Consider the following 20205-nt stretch of genomic DNA (forward strand, 5'->3'; position numbering starts at 1 on the left):
TCCCTGGGACATTTTTCATTTGGTTTCGGCTGCAGCGGAGTTAAATAGGAGATTTGCAAGTGAAGCAAAATAAAATGATCCATCCAGTCCCGTGGAGACAGATAATGGTGTGTGTTGTCTTGCCTTATTAATTCAGATGGTTAGCCTTACAGCCAATCAGAATGGCTTTAGGACTAATATAAAGGAGGATGGAGTTGGCTGCCGGAACGCTTCTGTGTAATACAACAACCTCCAGAACAAGATGCCGGTCGGACTCCCGTTCCTGGAAACGATACAGAAGATTTTTTTGTCTTATTAATTAGCGCACGCAGGCCTCCTGCAAAAAAAAAAAATAAAAAAAATTGTTTTGCTTTCTATGTTTGGCAGCTCAGCTTGTGCCCAGCGAGAGCCTGAATGTTTCGGTGCACAGAGCCAGAATTTAATTTTGTGCTTTGCTAATGGGAAAAAATAAATCCTTCTTTACCGGGGCTGATCTGCAATGACATTTCCACTATTAATGGCGGCGACCGGTCTGACTAATGACAAGCGGAGACTTAAAGTGCAGCTCCGGTCACTACCGATATCATCATGAAATATACAGTAATAGATGCTAGTTTATGTACTAAAGACATTTAAGAAAATGAAATTTGCAAATTATGTATTTTTTTATTCTTACGTTCCCTCTCATGCCTCAGTAAGGAGCAGAGACTTCATGTTCCCATGAGAATAGGCGGAGCTTTCTCCTGTGCTCTATGTCGCCCTCTGCTGAGTATATGGTGTAAGCCACCAAGAAAAGTAGGTAAAGGAAGGGACAACTGATCAACATTTATTTAAATACCTTCACGGATGATAACTACTGCCCCCTATGGACAAGCCTATAACTGCACGTGGGTGCCCAGACTTTTTAATATAAACGCTGAGGCAGGGCTCAGGGAGTATAAGGGCATGTTCACACGGCAAACAAAGCGAATGGAAAAAAAAATAAATGGAGCGGTTTAAGGGAATACAGTCTGATTTTCAACATCAAGCGGTTTTTGATGTGTTTTTTCGGAGCGATTTTTCTATTGAGACAATTAAAAACGGCTCAAGAAGACACTTTTTTTTTTACAGGCTGATGTTTCAGACGGCCGTGTAAAAAAAAAACCCAAAAAAACAAACACCCCTGTCGGAACAAACCGCCGTTTTTCCCATTGAAATCAATGGACAGATGTTTGCGATACGTTTAGCCTCCGGATTTTTTGCCATTTTTCGGGGCGTTTACGGCCTGAAAATATGAGGGTATGTTCACACAGCCTAAGTCTGAAGACTAGGGATTGTTGGAGAGGTAGGGTTGGGGGCGCAATAAAAGATTGACCATCAATCAGCGCCATGAGAATCAGGCTAGGCCACCAATGTTTGATCGGTGAGGTGCTCCTGCCGATCGGTACAATGAAGGGTACGCGGCGAACGGCTTGTCCCTACAGGTGGCTGGGCCTGGCACTGCAGCTAGTCCAGAGGATAGCCCACCAAATGTTTGATCAGCAATGTACTCCTGCCAATCAGTACAATGAAGGGGCCATTGCCCGTACAGATCACTAGGCCAGGTGCTGCAGCTAGTGGGGCCCACATTTGTTGGGCCCCATAGTAAGACAGAATTTTAGGACGGTGGTGCGGATGGGTTTTTGCACCTGGAAACATAAAGGTAGAACCCCCACCCCCACCCATAAGCATTATTACCCCTTAAAGCAATCTATAAAAAAGTATTTCTTCTTTAATAACCGCCTACACTTCCCATATACATCCCACGTTGTACAGAAGAATTATAGCGCTGCATTGTATTCTGCAACTCCCCCCAAACGCAAGGTATGAAAAGTTCTGATACATTGTTACGGAACAAAATAAGGTCAGTAACCTCTAATCCAGCCGAGGAGATTGTTGGAGACACACGTGGATATAGAGCAGCGGTTTCATGGAGCGGTGCAGATTGATACTAACAGATTATGGTCCCTGGGGGAATCTACAGCGAGGCAGGAGATGGGTATTGAGCCATTTTACCCGTCCTCTCCTCCGCACACCTGTCCTGCGCTCTCGGGAGGAAGAGTCATTATATAGCGGTCGACTCATGGCTGCCAGGAAAAAAAATAGCATCCGCGTATAATTTACAATATTATTACTGCGCTGTGTGCGCCACAATCGTACATGGCAGCGAAACAATCGGGGAATAAAGCAGAAATGACGGGGCCATAACGGAGCAGAGATCAAGTGTGTGTATGTAATATATATATATGAATGCAGATGTAGCAGAGCTGAAAATGACATCTAAGGGGATTGTCCCACCAATAGGGCATATAATAAAACACTGCGGCCCCATAAATCCTGACATTGTCCAAGTCACCCCAGTAAGTGCAGCTTTATTTTCTCTACAAGTGATCAATTTGAATTTTACATTGGATGTAGGAGGGTGGCACAGGATTAGAAAAACATGGTTGCTTTCTTCCAGAAACAGCGCCACTCTTGCCCATAGGTTTTGTCCGGTATCGCAGCTCAGCTCCATTTCCCTTCACACGATTAAATGAAGTTCTGGATCCCCCACCCCCACGACTGTACACAGTAAATTATTGATATATAACCCTTCTGTGCATTCATGTAGAGTTTAATAGGCGATTTGACAGCTTTAATTATTGAACATACATAATTGGTTTCATATGAATCCTCGAAGTGTTACACTTATTAGCGCTGTCGGTGTCATTAGAGAAGTGTCAAATGTAAAAATCAAAGCTAGATATATTAGGCCTTTTTTTTTTTTTTTAGAAAAACCCTCCAAGTAAAATTAATACACGATGCTAAGCTTAGTGAAGACCTGAGGGGGCGGGGCATGACACAGAAGGGAGAATCCTGGGGTCATGCTCCGCCCTTTTATTAGGTCATGGGTGCATTGGGTTCAGACAGTGGCACAGGTGATTGGGGGTGCAGAAGGTCAGTTGTAGGAGGTTAGATGCTCTACCTTGAGCCAATGGGAAGACTCGCTGTCCAGAAAAGGTGTATGTCCCTTTTAATTTCGCCATCATTTCTACTGTACCCAGTCAGCCCGGTTGTGGTTGGGGCCCCATTAGCGCGAAAATAATAAAAATAAAATATATATTAGTTTATTTTATTAAATGTATTATGGACAGGATTAGTTATATTTTTTTAATGATATATTATTTTTGGAATTTATTTTTTAATCATTATTTATAAATAAAGGTTCTATATTTACGCAGGCTGAAAAAGTTGTAGATAATATAACAAAGCTTTCAGTAAATATATAGCATTTGTACTGTAGGGATGTGTGAAGGTCAAGAAACCCATTTGCACGTCTGTCCTGACGTTGCCGCAGATATACGGCGACTAGAACAGGGGTCACTGCGTCAGAACGTCCTTTCTTCACCCGGAGCGGAATTCCTATGACGTCAGCGAGCAGTAATCACCGGTAATTATCACGTCACCGGTCGTCTCCCTACTTCGATGTGGACGCGCAGGATGATCTGTGCGCGCGCCCCCAGCCCTGCCATGGCTGAATGCGCGTACACCGACAACAACATCAGCGGCAGCAGCAGCGAGAGGAGCAGCAGTCACTGAGCGGCAGCATCCGACAGCCGGCATCAGTGCAAGCAAAGACTGGCCCCGACTGCGGGAGGAGAAGGACCCCGATGTATCACTGGAGACAGGAGACCATCGCAAGACTTCACTGAGGATAACTCATCCCCAAAGCAAGGACTCCAGCACAGGACATGACCCCAGAACATCAATGCACGCAGGTCAAGAGCCCTGTACTACCCTAAAGACCCCCAAACCTTCCCTGACAACTGGAGATCCCCCCACTCATCCTGAGGACAGAACCATCTCAGTACCCACTCTAATAATTCAAGAAGTCTTTCTGCAAAGAGCACAGGATCCCAGTACTTCAGTCTATACAGGGCAAGACCTTATTGCAAGCAGCCCATGACCCCACTGCTTTACTGAAGAGACCCCAAAATATTGGTGAAGACAAGGACCCCCGCTCTTTTAGGCGAGCGGACATCCTTCCAGTGTACAGGCAAGACCCAATGCCTTATTGCAAGTAGGCTGGGACCCCCAACATTGGACTAAGGACAGACCTGCACTCTTAACCAAAGAGAAGACTTCACCCCAAGACCCATTCTAAAGACAGGGCACCATGTCACTGGAGGTTCCTTGCGGGTCACCATTCTAATGACAGGGCATCCCCCCGGTTCCTCCTTACAGCTTCTCACGGAGTAGTAGACCCAGGCAACCATCTACTGGTAGAGTTTTATTCCAATATCCATAGGAACTCTTGAAATTGCCTGCCCAACACTGCAGCCAGTCCATTGCTTCATCTCTCCACTGAAGATAGGACTTCTGCTCCATCAGTCATGGACCCCAGAAGGGTTATTTTCCTATTTGTGTAGTGAAATTACTCGAAAATTTGACAGAATTTGTTCTATGTAGTGAAAAACTCCCATCGTTTATGCTAGACCACCCCAAAACCCTTCCGCCAACAAGACATAACCAAACCATCCCAGTCTTCCCAAAGCAGAGCTCCTAGATTACTGCACCCTACATGAGCGCAGCATCCCAACACTTCACTGCGGAAAGCTTCTTACCCAACCCGACTATCCATGAGATCTGAGCACCACTCCTTGTAATTGACCAAAAAGCCTTAACACTTCCATGCACCCCACGCCAGGATGGACCCTGCTCCTCAAGCCTGAGCTGCCCCTCCGCCAAGTTACTACATTCAACTCTGAGCATCTCCACCACACACCCCAGTCTTGAGGTCTACATACCAAGAGACCAAGGACTTGGACACCAAGCTTCAGCCTCATGGTCTGGATGCTGGACCTCACATAACAGCCAAGGGTCTTCCACTGCTTAAAGGTGAGAATCAACGTGTAGTAGGGGGGGGGGGGGGGGGGGTTACCTTCAATTGGGATTTTCACCATAGAAAACAACCCTTTATAGCTGCAGTCCCGGTATATTGCAGACGGATGAACCTCATGCTCTACATCTATAATATAGGTGTAGTATACATAGAGGATGGATCACTATTCTGCCTTGAGAACGAAATTCCTACTACCGACCTTCCTTAATAAAATTTCACCTTAATGATTTCATCTTCGTTAAATTCCCACTAGGGTCTAAATAAAACTTCATTGTCATCCCTGAAACATACTGGGTGACAGGTCAGTCATCTGCTCGTTCCCATAATTGAAAAACTGGCATTAACTCTTTCATGAATGATCCCCAGTTTCCCCCGGATTGTAGGCAATGCTCTATTAAAAAGGGATGGCAAGTATCTAAATTAAAAAAACCATAGGAATGATAATGTAATTAAAATATTGATAATAAAAATTTGTTACCACTACTACCATCAATATCAAAATAATACTACTATGAATAATAAATTATAATGAACAAAATTACTACTATACTAATACAAATATTGATACCACCACTAATAAAAAAAAAAGATGATTAAAACAACGAGACCACTAATTATACATTTTTTGGAAATCCACACCTATAATTGTTTTTTATAAAGCCTATATTTACTATTCATGACTATATACGGTCAGTATTATTATAAGTGAGTGGATCGGTTAGTATTCGGATTGCATTGAAGTGTCCTTCAAACCTCTTGTCTTGAGATTCAACAAAATGGTCCGGTCTCTACTTTACTGGGAATGAATGGTTTGTGTCAAGTATCGAAATGAAGTCTGGTTAGTGTTTGTGGCATCTCCTGTACCAAGTCAAGTATTAGGGCACAATGTACCAGTTTAGAATAAAAGCCCATTATGGAAATGAGATTTATAATATATCTATATTTTTTTTTTTTATATATATTATCACTTTTATTATGTATATATTATGACTAGTTATATTATATATATTTTTTTATTTTAGGCATTTTATTTTTTTTATCATCTAGTATTTTTATATATTTTATTTTGTAGATTTACTATTCATGTTTTAGTTTTCATAAGGAGCCTCAGTCTGGTGATCACTTACAATCCTCATTTGGCCGCAGGTCTATTAAATCTCAAATAGTAAAACAGAGCAGCAGTATCATGTATATCTGCAAAGGTCAGCACATACTGCAATAAAACGCATCGCTTGAGATTATTTACGCCCCCATGAATTATTCGGCTTTCAGGAATCAGATAGGACGTGGGGATTAAGGTTACATTTTACTCAATGACCTGACAGGTAAGTGGCGTTAAGGTTGCCATTCAATTAGGAATAGCAGAGAGATAGTTCGGGAACTTGTATGTATATTACCGATATGGTGTGGAATTACAATAGTTAAATAAATGTAAAAAGGTTATTGTAGATTATATAAATAAAAAAATAATATTTTTATTTGTTACGAATGTCATTTTAGACGTTAAAGTACGGTAAGATTTGGATTCCTGCAGTATGATGGGGAATAGTGCGGTCATAGGTCTGGAGTGTCAATGGTCAGAAGACATAAAAAGGACGCTCAGTTATTCCTATAGTACTTGTGCCTCTGGACACTATTAAAACACTATGTACAACAAACAAATGTCCTACCAGATTTTTTTTTCCCAGGCAGCCATAGATAAGTTGCTGCATTGAAGTCGGTGAAAAACTCAAGGGTTGTACAGGATTAGAAAAACATGGCTGCTTTTTTTTTTTTATTTAAAAAAAAAAAAACAAACCAAAAAAACCAATCGCCACACCTGCCCACAGGTTGTGTGTGGCATTGTAGTTTAGCCTTATTTACGTCAATTTAGCAGAGTTGCGGAGCCAGACACAGCCCATGGTGTGGTGCAGTTTCTGGAAGACAGCAGCCATGCATTTCTCATTCTTGGCAGAAAAGGCAGAACCAGGGGCTATTCATTCCTATGAAGCCTGAGCGACTCTGTGACAATATTATTAAAGCTGGGCTTTCAGATCTCTCTCGGACAGACCCTACCATTCATTCATATGACCAGTCATAGCGTCCAGATCACTGGTACAGTAATTTGGCTTAAAAACCAATTTTTTTTTATTTGTTACATATTTGAAATCCGCAAGTTGCAGCATCATTTTGTGGTTGGTTGGCATTGTAAACAGAACTTGCACCCAAACCTACTTATTTATGCATTTCTTTATTTTTACATTAGGGCTCAGGCTAACAAGACATTAGGTCTGTCTTTCCTGCATCTTTCTGTATACAGATCACAGCTAGACTACTGGCCATTAGATCACAACTCTTAGGCCTCATGCACACGACCGTAGTGTTTTTCTGGTCCGCAAATTCCAGGACCGTGTTCCGTGAAATGTCCTCCGCAGTTCATCCGTATGTAATCTGCAAAATGCGGATAAAAAAAAAAAAAAAAGCCTAGGTAAAACAGGATGTTGACAGAACTCATTCCCGGTCGTCGCCTAGCAACACTTCCGCAAATCCGCAAACTGCGGTTGACACACGGAGGTGTACCCGCATTTTCCACGGGCCCATTGACTTCTATGGGCATGTCCGCATCGAATTTGCGGGCCGTAATAAGACATGTCCTGAGTTTCTGCGGCATGGATTTGCGGACATGCGGAGCCCCGTGAAAACACGGATAGTGTGTATGAGCCCATAGAAATGAATGGGTCCGCAATTCTCCCGTGGATTTGCGGACGCAAAAACACGTTCGTGTGCATGGGGCGTTAGTCATCAGTGTCCTCCCAGAATCACTCTTGCCTGTTCTTATGCAAAGACCATATCCCATCATGATGTTGAGAAGTCATTATTTCACGTCGTCATGATATCTCCATACCAACCATTGGAACGTGCATACTAATGTCCGACCGAGGTTGGGTAGGCCCTAAAAGGGTGGTCTCATGAAGACAAACCCTGTACATATGTCCTATTAGGGCATGTGGACATCATAGGTAGTTTATATATTACATGAACGGACAGTTATATGAATGGCTGCCATGTAATACTGAACTTCCCCTGTAGTGGCCACTGCTTAGGAAATGTGTGGCCAACCACAGCTTCCCCTGGAGATAACAGCTGATCTTCTTCGATCAGTTGATTGCCGGGCGCTAACCCACAGTTTTCCAGGGCTCCTGAATGGCAACTACTAGGCAGAAATTATCTTCAGGATAGTCTAAAAGCCTAGTAACCGTCTCATTGGACGCTGTAATAGCGGCCATTTTTTGGTCATCCAAATTTTAGAGCCGGACAAAAAGAAAGAAATGGCTGATCAGAATTTTTTCCACAATTTTTACCAAATTTTCTTTAAATATAATATTCTGTGCTTGGGGGCAATCATTTCTTTAAGATGGACAGTAAAGAGGTTTCCTGCTGTTGACTGAGAATTTCATATCAAGAATACCAGAAGATTATCTTTTTAGCCCTCTCGAAACATCAGACAGCTTAACCCAGCAAAGAAAGTGAAATAGATCAGCTTGGTAGATCGTCTCACCAGGACAGGTTTTTATTGCCCAGTCTTTGTACGTCGGCCCCCTGCTGATTTCACAGCCAAAAATAACAAAAATTTTATATTGCGTAAAATAAGTGGTGGGCTGTGCTACGTGGCACAGGTCGTTCTCATACTCTGTGTGGGAACTTATTAATATCTAATAAGGGGATGGCAGCTTCTGAGGATCAAGAAGAGGAACAGTCTTACAAGTGAAAATAAGCAGGTCTCTGTATGTAAGTAATTAGGCTTAAATCTCGGGTACCCGCTGCTTATGCAGAGCGAGGGGAGCCGGAGACTGACGGAAAATAATTACATTCAGTAATAAAACGGGAAAATTAGTGACAGTGATATATGGCGGGCCTGGTAATTATTCCTGACATTCAAGCTACATTGTAGAGTGATGTAAACCCCGAGACGGAGGCTGGATGTCATTATATATAGTTATGTATCTCCAGAAGAGACTACAAGAATATATGGGGTCGGGGAGAATTCGACAAACACGTTTGTATATGGTTCAGTATGTAAATTGTACGTTTTGTAGTACAAAATGGATTTGTGAACACAAAATGCAATTCTGTGACAAAAGTATATTTGGTGGCACAAAATATTACTTTGTATCTGGACGTCTTCAAATCTTTTGTGCCATCTGATAACTGGGCTTAATAAAATGGGCTTCACACTGTAACGGACGCATTAATAAAAGGGTACAAAATGCATTTTAGGCACGTAATACTAACAAGACTATAGCTAAAAGTTAACAAAAATAAATTCTGTGTCACAGAATTATATTTTGTACTAAAAAATTCAGATATAGGTCAGGGCATCCCATAGATTTGGCAATTTTAAGGCTTTTATGGGATGTAATTTTTGTCGTTGCCGAGTCTCCTGCTGTATGGTTTTGTAAACAGTACATTTTGTGGCACGAAATACATTTTGCATCGACAAAATACTTACAAAATTAAACTTGTATTTTACATTACTACAAAGTGATATTCGGTGCCACAAATTGCTGTCATTGCGTCTGGACGCTCCATAAGTTTGGTCTTCTGTTGGCGTATTGTGACCATCAAGCCGCCGCGTTGTATCTATCAGGTACCACATTTTTTGGTGCGTAATCTGCTTAGGTTTCTTTTCTGTGAAAATTTGTCGTACTTGACACCGGGTGAAAACTGAAAGAATAGGTCAGGGATGAACAAATTCTGAAAACGCAGAGTTGCAGCTTCTAGGCTTCATGTGTAAATATTACATGTTTTTTTACAAAAAGGAAGTGAAGGATCAGAGCGTTTTCCTAATAGAAGGTTATCAGAATGGCTACCAACAAACATGGCTGGCTCCAGGTGTATGTTGGCCATGAAGCCATAGAATCACAGTGGATCCCTTGACTATCCCATCCTTAGCTTAACAAGCATAAGGCATGTTTACCCAGATTGCCCCCCCCCCCCCAAGCCAAGTGGGCCCCGGAAGATATGTAAAGATGGGCTTGCACTAGGTATATTACTCCCCTGCTGGGCAGGATATGGGGACTCTTAAGCAACTGGCCAAGTTCTGTTTTTTTTTTCTAGAAATAGCGCCACTCTTGTCCCTAGGTTGTGTTTGGTATTGCAGTACAGCTAAATTCAAGTGAATGGGACTGATCTGCAATACCAAAATAAAAATTAAGGACTTTTTCTATCTTCTACAACCCCTTTAAGACACCCCTTCCAGAGAATATGGAAATGAAGCATAGTTATATAAACAGCATTACTATAGGAACAGTAATTGGGTTGCTCTGTGTGGTTTTCCCATGGCTGAGGAAATGCTAAAAGTCCACGTTTGCTGCCAGTCTGATCCCTTGCCCTCCTGTGCCCCTGGTAACGAGCAGCGACATGACGGACGCTCATCATTGCTCGATTTGTTAAATGTCTTGTGAATAGGTGGACAGACGAGGTCATTTGTTATTTTCCCATCAAATCGTGCCAGCGGGGAGCTGCTCAAGAGGGCTCAAACCGCAATGTTGCTTCCTCATCATCGTCACTTACTGTGAAATCCTTCATAATTTTAATTGCCTACCTCTTTACCATGGGTATCATGGGCAGTGTGGCCTTTAAATAGATACCAATGCTGGACCTGGATATCTGCCATTAAAGGGACACTCTGGACAAAACTGATACTGTTAGGATTAGTGTAGGGTCTGAAGGGGTGGAGCATGACACAGGAATTCTATCTTTGGGTTCTTTGAATCCCTGTCATGCTCCGCCTCCTCATGCCCTGCAGTAGGCATAACCCAGTGTAAAAATACTGTCTATGTTCACAGTTGGTGTCCCTTTAAAGACCACTTTGTGCCCCTTCTGTAAAAAAAAATAAAAAAATATATATATCAAAAAAAGCTTGCCAGCTTTGACGATGAATTCTCTGCTATATATCTCATGTATAGAAGGTTTAGATGAAAGACTGGCATACAACTTCTGTCCTTTGCAGTAGATGAATGATCTTCCTCTTTCTTGAATTTCTTCCTCAGAATTAAGTGTAATTCTTGGGCACCGCTTGGCACACATTCTATATCCATCTACATGAGTGGCGCCGCCTTTCATGATACGAGTGTGGATCAGAGTAATATTTTGATTTAAGCCACCATCAAAGGCCGAGTCTTCATACAAGGAGATTTTGGTTTCCTTATTCAATGTGGAAGAAATATAAGATAGCAATAATTTGCTAGAAAATCTGAGCGTTGGTTTGATTTCGGTCTTGTTCCTGAGGGATAATTGGTCTTTGGGTGGAGGGACGGCAGAGCGATGGAGGGACAGAAAGAAACATTGGCGTAATCCATCACAGCTTTGCAAGTCTATTGTTCCTGGTGTATAAGCGGAGGTTTTTTAACACGGGGAAGGACATCCATGTCTTCTATAAGAAAAGGGTTTAGGAGAGAGCAATGGCCCTATAGACCGTATTCCTCAATGCGCGTAGTAATGGTCCTATAGACCTCATCCTCAATGTGCTTAATAATGGCCCTATAGACCTCATCCTCAATGTGCATAGTAATGGTCCTATAGACCTCATCCTCAATGTGCTTAATAATGGCCCTATAGACCGTATCCTCAATGCGCATAGTAATGGCCCTATAGACCGTACCCTCAATGTGCTTAATAATGACCCTATAGACCGTATCCTCAATGTGCTTAATAATGACCCTATAGACCGTATCCTCAATGCGCATAGTAATGGCCCTATAAACAGCAGCCTCAATGTGCTTAATAATGACCCTATAGACAGCAGCCTCAATGAGCGTAGTAATGGCCCTATAGACAGCAGCCTCAATGAGCGTAGTAATGGCCCTATAGACCATATCCTCAATGTGCATAGTAATGGCCCTATAGACCTCATCCTCAATGTGCTTAATAATGGCCCTATAGACCTCATCCTCAATGTGCTTAATAATGGCCCTAGAGACCTCATCCTCAATGTGCTTAATAATGGCCCTATAGACATCAGCATTGATTTACGGCTTACAAAATCTGCCATTTAGACTAATCTATCCTCCTGCAAAACCAAACATTATTCTACCTGAGATCACTCGTTCATGAACAGAATGCAAGTGCTAAAGTGGAGACTGACACTTACAAAGGCAAAACAATGAGAGAAGGACGTGGGAATGAAATGGACACTGCATGAGGGGGGGGGGGGTGGTTCCTGTGGCTCACACTGTATGTGGGGTCCTGGGGTTACTACATGGAGTCTCTGAGGCGGACATGGTTATGGGGGTGCCAGGGCAGACACTGTTATGGGCACCACAGGATCCAAAACTGGTATAGGTCAGGTACTTGCGATGTCACAACGCAATGTCAAAAGGCAATGCTAGGAACGCTAATATAGTGTCAAAATTAGGATTGGATCCCCAAAATAATAAAAAAGTTAACTCAAGTAAAAAATAAAACAAAAAAAATAAAAACAAAACTAAATAAATGAGTGAAACGGGCTGTGCCACTGTGTTCTGTGCCCCCCGGCCTGAATCTCTCTTCTCCTCACTGTTGACTGCACATGCTGGAGCGTTACATGACTACACGCTGCTGCGGATCTGTGTCTGTGTTTCTGCTCTGATGGGACTATTAGCTCTTCAAGCCTGGCATGTGCCCCTGGGGGCCAGGAGAATCTCAAACCACTGCCCACATGACAGCATTTATACACAACTCTATCATCGTCCCACATCAGAAACTGCATGAGGACCAACAAAAATCCTGCGAAGACCAGATGTGCACATCCTGCAAAAGGGGAACAAACAAAAAAACACCACGTCTCTAGAAGAGATCACTAAGAATTGCCTATAAAAACCATCGTGTGTCAGTCTTCACTGTAGTTCTGCCATTCTATTCACAAGCCAGGTTACAGATAAATACTGGGATATTATTTGCTTATGTTATAGGGGTGTCTTTACTGTCTTATTCTGGTCACATTCTCGTAAAGTGTTTGAATTTCTCGAATGCCTACTGAAAAAGCCCATGTCACTGCTATGGCCCTATGTGGTGGGGTCAGGTCCTCAACTGTGGCAGGGGTGTCTGGTATTGCAGCTCAGCCACTTTCACTTGAACTGCAATACCAGACACAGCCCAAGAACAGGAGGGGCGCTGTTTCAGAAAGAAAGCAGCGATGTTTTTCTAATTTCATACAACCACTTTAAAAGGAACACTCAGGACAGAAACGATACACCGTGTTATGCCTTGTGCAGGGCCTGAGGGGGCGGGGCATGATTTTTCTATTTGGTCATGCACCACCCACTAAGGCTCTGCACTAGGAATAAGGAGCGTTCCTTTACGATGTAATATGTACATTTGAACAACTTCTTCCTGATGCCAAATGCTGGTCATTCCTCAAGGTCAGAGAGGTAATCACAGCGGCATTGTCCAATTTAGCGCAGTGTCGCATAGAATTTTTTCTTCCGAGTCCCGAACAGTATTCATGGCTCGGATTTGTGTGCTGGCGAGAGCATCAGCGATCACAATGCGGTCTAATACATATTCAGCGGCACATGTCTACAGATGCTACAAGACCCAGGATTCATTCTGCAGCAAGGCGGAGGTGCTGCCAGCCAGGGGTGGTCACCCAGCGATCTTCAGCTGCCGCAAGAACACCACTGCTGTCACCCATGGTTAGCTGGGATAAGCACATTGTGTGCACGAAGCACTGGCAAGAGGCAGCGCTCCATCGTGGGTTAATCTCTGGGGAAACGGTGGCCACAGACAGTATTTTTCTAGGCTCGGGCCCATAGAAATTTTTTTGCAATTTGACAGAAGACTCAGGTTTAGATTCACACGAAGGTTATTTGTGTCCGTGTGCGGTGCGTGAATACAAAGGACAGCGCGCGCACCTATTCAACACAATGGGGCTACTCAGACAGCAGTGATTTTTTATATAGTGCGTTTCCGTTGCGTGAAACTCACTGCATGTTCTATTTTGGTGCGTTTTTGCAGATCACGCACCCATTGAAGTCAGTGGGTGCGTCAAAATCACGAACAGCACACGGAACACACACAACTGACGCAGGAAAAACACTTAATTTTTCGCGGACGCAAAACGGACATGTTTGTGTGAGTTTAGCCTTACAGGGAGCAGTCACAAAAAGGTCTTTTAAAAAGAAAGAAAAAAAGCTCTCCTAAGGCCCTGTTCACACAGTTTTTTTTTTGCAGGGAGAAAAAAAAAAAAAAAAACAACTGTTTCAGAGTTCCTTCAGGAATTTTGGGGCAGGTTCTGACCCGTCTGCGCTTTTTTGCCACAGTTCTCACAGGAGTTTTTCACCCACAGCCATTGAAGCAAATGCAAGGACTGCGGGCAGAAGACATTGCGAAAAATGCCCGGAAATTAGTGCCACAGGTTTTTTTTTGCCTCCCATTGATTTCATTGGGAGGTCAGAGGCAGAGTCACAGCAAGAAAGGACATGCAGCTTTTTTTTTTCCGCAACCAAAAGACGCTTCGTAAAAAATAAAAATAAAAAATTGCCTCTGCCTCCCATTGAAATCAATACGGGTGATTTTGGCAGTTTCTTGGTGCGGACTCCGATGCAGTTTCCACATCAAAGTCAACTCCAAAAAAACCTGTGTAAACAGGGCCGAACAATGCGGATTATAGATTGGGACTGGCATTGTGTAGAGATGCAGCAAGTTTCACTGCCCAACAGCCCTTGCCTTGGCTCAGTGAATTGGCATGGAGGGGGTCACACAGGATTAGGAAAAAAAAGTGGGCTCACCAAATACATCTTGCTGGTACTTGTGGTCCTTCGGCTGTGGAGTGCAGCTCACAGGCTTACAAGGAAAATCAACATGAAAAAGGAGGAAAAATCTTCCAGCACCTCCGTAGAAAAGTACAACTCTTATTCGGCAACTTCTTAAAAAATAATCCGGAGCGCAGGTTGGGGGTGCAGCCGATTATCTGACCAGGGGCGTTCTGACCCACATGTAACACACATCACTGGGGCAGCGCCTGGAATTTACCAGCAACATCCACCAATCCCGGCCACGGCACCGAGACCGTCCACAGGTTCTAGCAATGAGAACTCATCTGTTTGATTAGTTTCCCACCTCTTAAAGTGGTAGGTCAACCAAACTGAAGGAGGGGGTGGGGTTCCAACCTGTTTTAACCCTTTCACTTACATGGATATAATTTGCAGAACGGAACTTATTTGTATTATTCACAAATGTTTAGCATAATCACATTAATATATATGAATAATTACCGTACATACTGGAATATCCAAAGCTCGGTCATATAATAAATGGACCTAATATAGTGTATGGGGTCGTCCACACGTAACGCAATTGTGGACAGAAAATACGTAGCGAAAAACAGTAGTGGCAAAGTGGGCGAGATTGAACAAACGTCATCCACGCGCTGCGGAAAAATTCAGAGCAGAAATTCCTGTTAGGCTATGTTCACACAGGGCGGATATGCTGCGTAAAAGCACACAGCGTATCTGCCGTCGGCGCCGCAGGGAATTCCGTCCGAAAGACAGCACCAAATTGCGATGCAGTTTTTCGGCCAGAATGTCCGCTGTGGAAAACTGCACATAAAAAAAAAAGTTTAGTACTTACGTAGCCATGGCGACACATCCCTCTGCAGCCCGGCCCCCTGGGATGACGTCATCCCATGTGACCGCTGCAGCCTGTGATTGGCTGCAGCGGTCACGTGAGATTAAATGTCATCAAAATTCTGAGTTGAGTTTTTTGCAACGGAATCGCTGCTTTTGCTCTGCAGAAAAACGGAACATCTCCTATTTATTTTTACATCCACCATTGAATTCAATTAGGAAAACCCACAACAAATAAGCAGCGATTTCGCAAATACAATTGACGTGCTGCGGATTTTAAAAAACGCACCGCAGGTCAATTTTGGAGCGTTTTTTTCCGCTTATTTTCTACGCAGCGTGGATGAGACTTGTTACAATCTCACCCACTCTGCTGCTACTGTATTATGCTGCCGATTTTCCACAACAAATTCCTTTGCGGAAAATCTGGAGTATTTACGCTCAGTGTGAACTGACCCATAAAGTGTTTAGCGGCACTTGAGGCGTTACTTACATTCTTATTGATATCCGCTACGTGTTCAGCTGCACAAATTCTCAATTTCCCAACAGTGCGGCCCCTATATGTTAGGTGGCATTTACTACATACAATGGCGTCGATCACATGATGCGTGTTGCATCGATCTTGAGATTCTGTTGCTTTGGGGAGATAAACCTCCACATTTAAAAATTCCTTTTGGGATAACCATATCTTTTTAGGAGTATTAGTAGAAAAAAGACTTGGCGACAAAATTTCTCCTAAAGTTCTACCAAATGGTATTGTTTTTGTGGTGTGAATTGGGTGAACAGCTGTACAGGTTGTTCAGGATTAAAAAAAACATGGCAGCTTTCTACCAGAAACAGCGCCACACCTGTCCATGGGTTGTGTCTGGTATTGCAGCTCAGCTCCATTGAAGTGAATGGGGCTGAGCTGCAATACCCCACACAACCTGTGGACAGGTGTGCCACTATTTTTGGTAGGAAGAAGCTATGTTTTTATAATCCTGTACAACCCCTTTGACTGTGTTAGGGTATGTGCACACACACTAATTACGTCCGTAATTGACGGACGTATTTCGGCCGCATGTCCCGGACCGAACACAGTGCAGGGAGCCGGGCTCCTAGCATCATACTTATGTACGATGCTAGGAGTCCCTGCCTCGCTGCAGGACAACTGTCCCGTACTGTAATCATGTTTTCAGTATGGGACAGTTGTCCTGCAGCGAGGCAGGGACTCCTAGCATCGTACATAAGTATGATGCTAGGAGCCCGGCTCCCTGCACTGAGTTCGGTCCGGTACTTGCGGCCGAAATACGTCCGTCAATTACGGACGTAATTAGTGTGTGTGCACATACCCTTACACCTATCCTAAATGGGTAAAATGCAATGAAGGTTCAGTTCATCCAGACGGCCATGGAGCAGGTTGGGCCACCTATGTGGCAGCATGATATGCCGCCTGTACCAGTTGAGCAATGCTGTCATCATGTAGCCTTAGGCCTCATTTACACGAGCGTATTATACGCGCGTGCGACGCGCGTGCTTTTCACGCGTGTCGTACGCACCTATAATAGTCTATGGGGCTGTTTAGACGATGCGTGAATTTTGCGCTGCGTGAGTGCGTTGCGTAAAACTCACGACATGTTCTATATTCTTGCGTTTTTCACGCAACACGCACCCATTGACTTCAATGGGTGCGTGAAAACAACGCATGCCACACTGACGGTCCTGCGTTGCATGCGCGAAAATCACGCAAGAGCTGTCAAAAGGATGAATGTAAACAGAAAAGCACCACGTGCTTTTCTGGTTACAAACATCCAAACGGAGTGTCAAATTAGAGATGAGCGCACCGAACTTCACCGGGTTCGGCCGAACTCGTTTTAACCGAACCCGGCAAAAAATGTTCGGGTACGCGACGTCAGGAGACAGTCACTGCCCACGGTGCTCAAAGACTTAAACTGTTTCAACACCATGGACAGTGACTTTCGATCACAATATACATATACGTGTAAAAAAAAACAGAAGTTCTGACTTACCGATAAGTCCCGGCTCCTTCCTCCAGTCCGACCTCCCGGGATGACAATTCAGGCCAAGTGACAGCTGCAGCCAATCACAGGCCAAGCACAGGCTGCAGCCAATCACAGGCTGCAGCGGTCTCATGGCCTGCCGCGTCATCCTGGGAGGTGGGGCCGGATGACAAGAGAGGGACGCGTCACCAAGGCAACGGCCGCGAGACCGGACTGGAGGAAGCAGGCAGTTCATGGTAAGTGTGAACGTCTTTTTTTATTCACAGGTTGGTGTATATTGTGATCGGCATTCACTGTCGAGGGTGCTGAAAGAGTTACTGCCGATCAGTTAGCTCTTTCAGCACCTTGGACAGTGACGGGCGTCGACTACCTCATCTCTATGATGGCGGCTGCGCGAAAATCACGCAGCCGCGCATCATACACGGATGACACACGGAGCTGTCAATTGCCTTTTGCGCACGCAAAACGCAGCGTTTTTTTGCGCGCGCAAAACGCACACGCTCGTGTAAATGAGGCCTAAAGCTGAGGTCAAACTAATATACCTGGAGATAAGCGGCACCAGGTGTATCAGGCAGCTGCTTGTTTCCTATTGAAACCTGTATGTTTATGATGGAGCTGAAAAAGCTAGGTGTCGTCTAAACAATTTTCTGGCCACCAGCTATCACATGTGTGGATGGCCACCTCTCTAGATATGTCTATTTTCGTAAATACAATTCTCGAACCTATTCCTCTGTTATTCCTCTTAGAAATGTATGAATAATTTGACAACTGGGTGTTAGCATTTCTCTTGTCAAAGGGGCGTGTCCCTACACAGTCACTCTGTCAGCTCTGATTGGATAGCGTCAGGGACACCACCCCCCAACTGGTAACACCCAGTTGTTAATTTATTCATTCGATTGTAGGAGGAATAACAGAGGAACGACACAACGTCGTAGAGTTCTAAGAAAAGATGTTCCAGAATTGTTATTTCATGGAAATACAATTATTTAATACAATAGAAGTGATCGTCCCCTTTAACATTCTAATTATTGACTATAATCGGCTGACCACACGTCCTCCCCCCGAAAAAGCCAAGCAAAGCCGATCGGAGACTAAGGCCCCATGCACACAACCGTAAAATCGCCCGTAATTACGGGCCCATTCATTTCTATGGCCGACGGACAACTTCCCGTATGTCTACGGGAGGGTGTCCGTGCCGTAGAAACCTGCCGGAAAAAATAGGACATGTCCTATTTTTTTTATTTTACGGACCGTGCTCCTATACTTTACAATGGGAGCACGGCCCGTAAAATGTCCGGCTGTCCGCGGCCGCCCGTGCCCGTAATTACGGGTCGTAATTACAGGGGCACGGTCGTGTTCATGAAGCCTAAGTGGCACAGTAATTTATAGCAGTCATACCAATTGGATATTAATGGTGTGTCTTACCGATATGCCATCATATCTGTGCTGAGACAACCCCTTTAATGGCTGACAATTGTGTAAAAATTGGCGCTTTTGTCCGACATTTATCTCTTATCAATGACAAGTTTAACACCCAAGCAGTGAGGATGAATGGAATAACTGCAGAGACATTATGATAAACGGTTAATGTCTGTATTCCCTACATCAAGACGTCTCCGCGCAGTCAACCTGTAATATATTCTGTGGATGTAGCGCGCTCTCCCTACGGTACAGGCGTTGCGTATGTTAAATTATGGTCAGCATAATTGATCAGACAAGAGCTTCAGTGTCCAGTTTCCTAGGCCACAGGCGGCTTTTATTTTTCTTATGCTTTGACCTGCATGGAAAACTCCCGAAGGAAGCAGGAGAGCCGGGAAGGATTCTGTTATCAGAGGCAAAACATTCATTATTTCATTAGGAACGTTTAAGAGAGCATAGCCAGATAGCCATCTAGACGGCGCGGGGCTTATAACAAGAGGCGAAACTGGCCGCTCCACTTAGCGAGATTAAAAAAAAAAAATCCAAAGGTTTGTTTATTTGATGATCAAACGGATTTATTTGCTAGCGGTAAACCGACCTGTCAATCAAATACTACCCTGTTCAATTTAAAGGGCCATACATTGTCCAGAGGTATATACATTACTAACCTGCAGTCCGTTTACAGGGGGGCAAAATAGAAAAAACACTAGTACAAAGGAAAAGTGGAGGAATTGCCCATAGTAGCCAATCAGGTTGCTGCCCATAGACCAAGGGTGCACAACTTTTCCTAGTCCGAGGGTCACATTGTCAGCTTAAAGAGGTATCCCCATCTGGTACATTTATGGCATATGGACAGTATATGCCATAAACGTCTAATAGGTGGGGTTCCACTTTTCTTTTTGTAGTACTACTGATTGATTTTAACTATAGAGTGACAGCTGCAGTCCACATGACAGCTATAGCTCTACAGTTACAAATAATTAGTTGCATTACAAAAAGTCTCCATGTAGGCCAGGCCTTATTCATAAATTTCCAGGAGTAATATCAGAGGAACGTCACAATACAGAGTTCTAGGAAATGGTGCTCTAGAATTGTAATCTCATGGGGTATACAAGGATTTACTATACCAGACATGTCAGAGGAGGTGAAAGATCTTCTAAAAATCCAATGACTGACAGGTGACGTCTTCCCTAAATATAGACATACTCTTTCCTTTTCTTCTCCATCCGGCCAGACCACTATGACGACTTCTCATGAAGACTGCAGAGTTTTCTGCCCGGACATCTTTGGTCCCTCGCTTTTGCAGCCATCCCCAGCCTCTGTA

At 43.8% G+C, this 20205-nt stretch overlaps 1 protein-coding gene across 1 annotated transcript in view; it reads left to right on the forward strand.

Annotated features, from left to right (window-relative positions):
• Window positions 1-3470: 3470 nt before the first annotated feature.
• FAM163B (family with sequence similarity 163 member B) overlaps window positions 3471-20205 on the forward strand; it is a 49957-nt gene continuing 33222 nt past the window's right edge. Inside the window, exon 1 of the mRNA XM_075835085.1 lies at window positions 3471-4875. The gene's annotated coding sequence lies outside the window, so the exon portion shown is untranslated. The remainder of the gene's footprint in view (window positions 4876-20205) is intronic.

The sequence above is a fragment of the Rhinoderma darwinii genome, chromosome 8 (assembly GCF_050947455.1).
Source record: "Rhinoderma darwinii isolate aRhiDar2 chromosome 8, aRhiDar2.hap1, whole genome shotgun sequence".
In the NCBI taxonomy this organism is placed as follows: domain Eukaryota; kingdom Metazoa; phylum Chordata; class Amphibia; order Anura; family Rhinodermatidae; genus Rhinoderma; species Rhinoderma darwinii.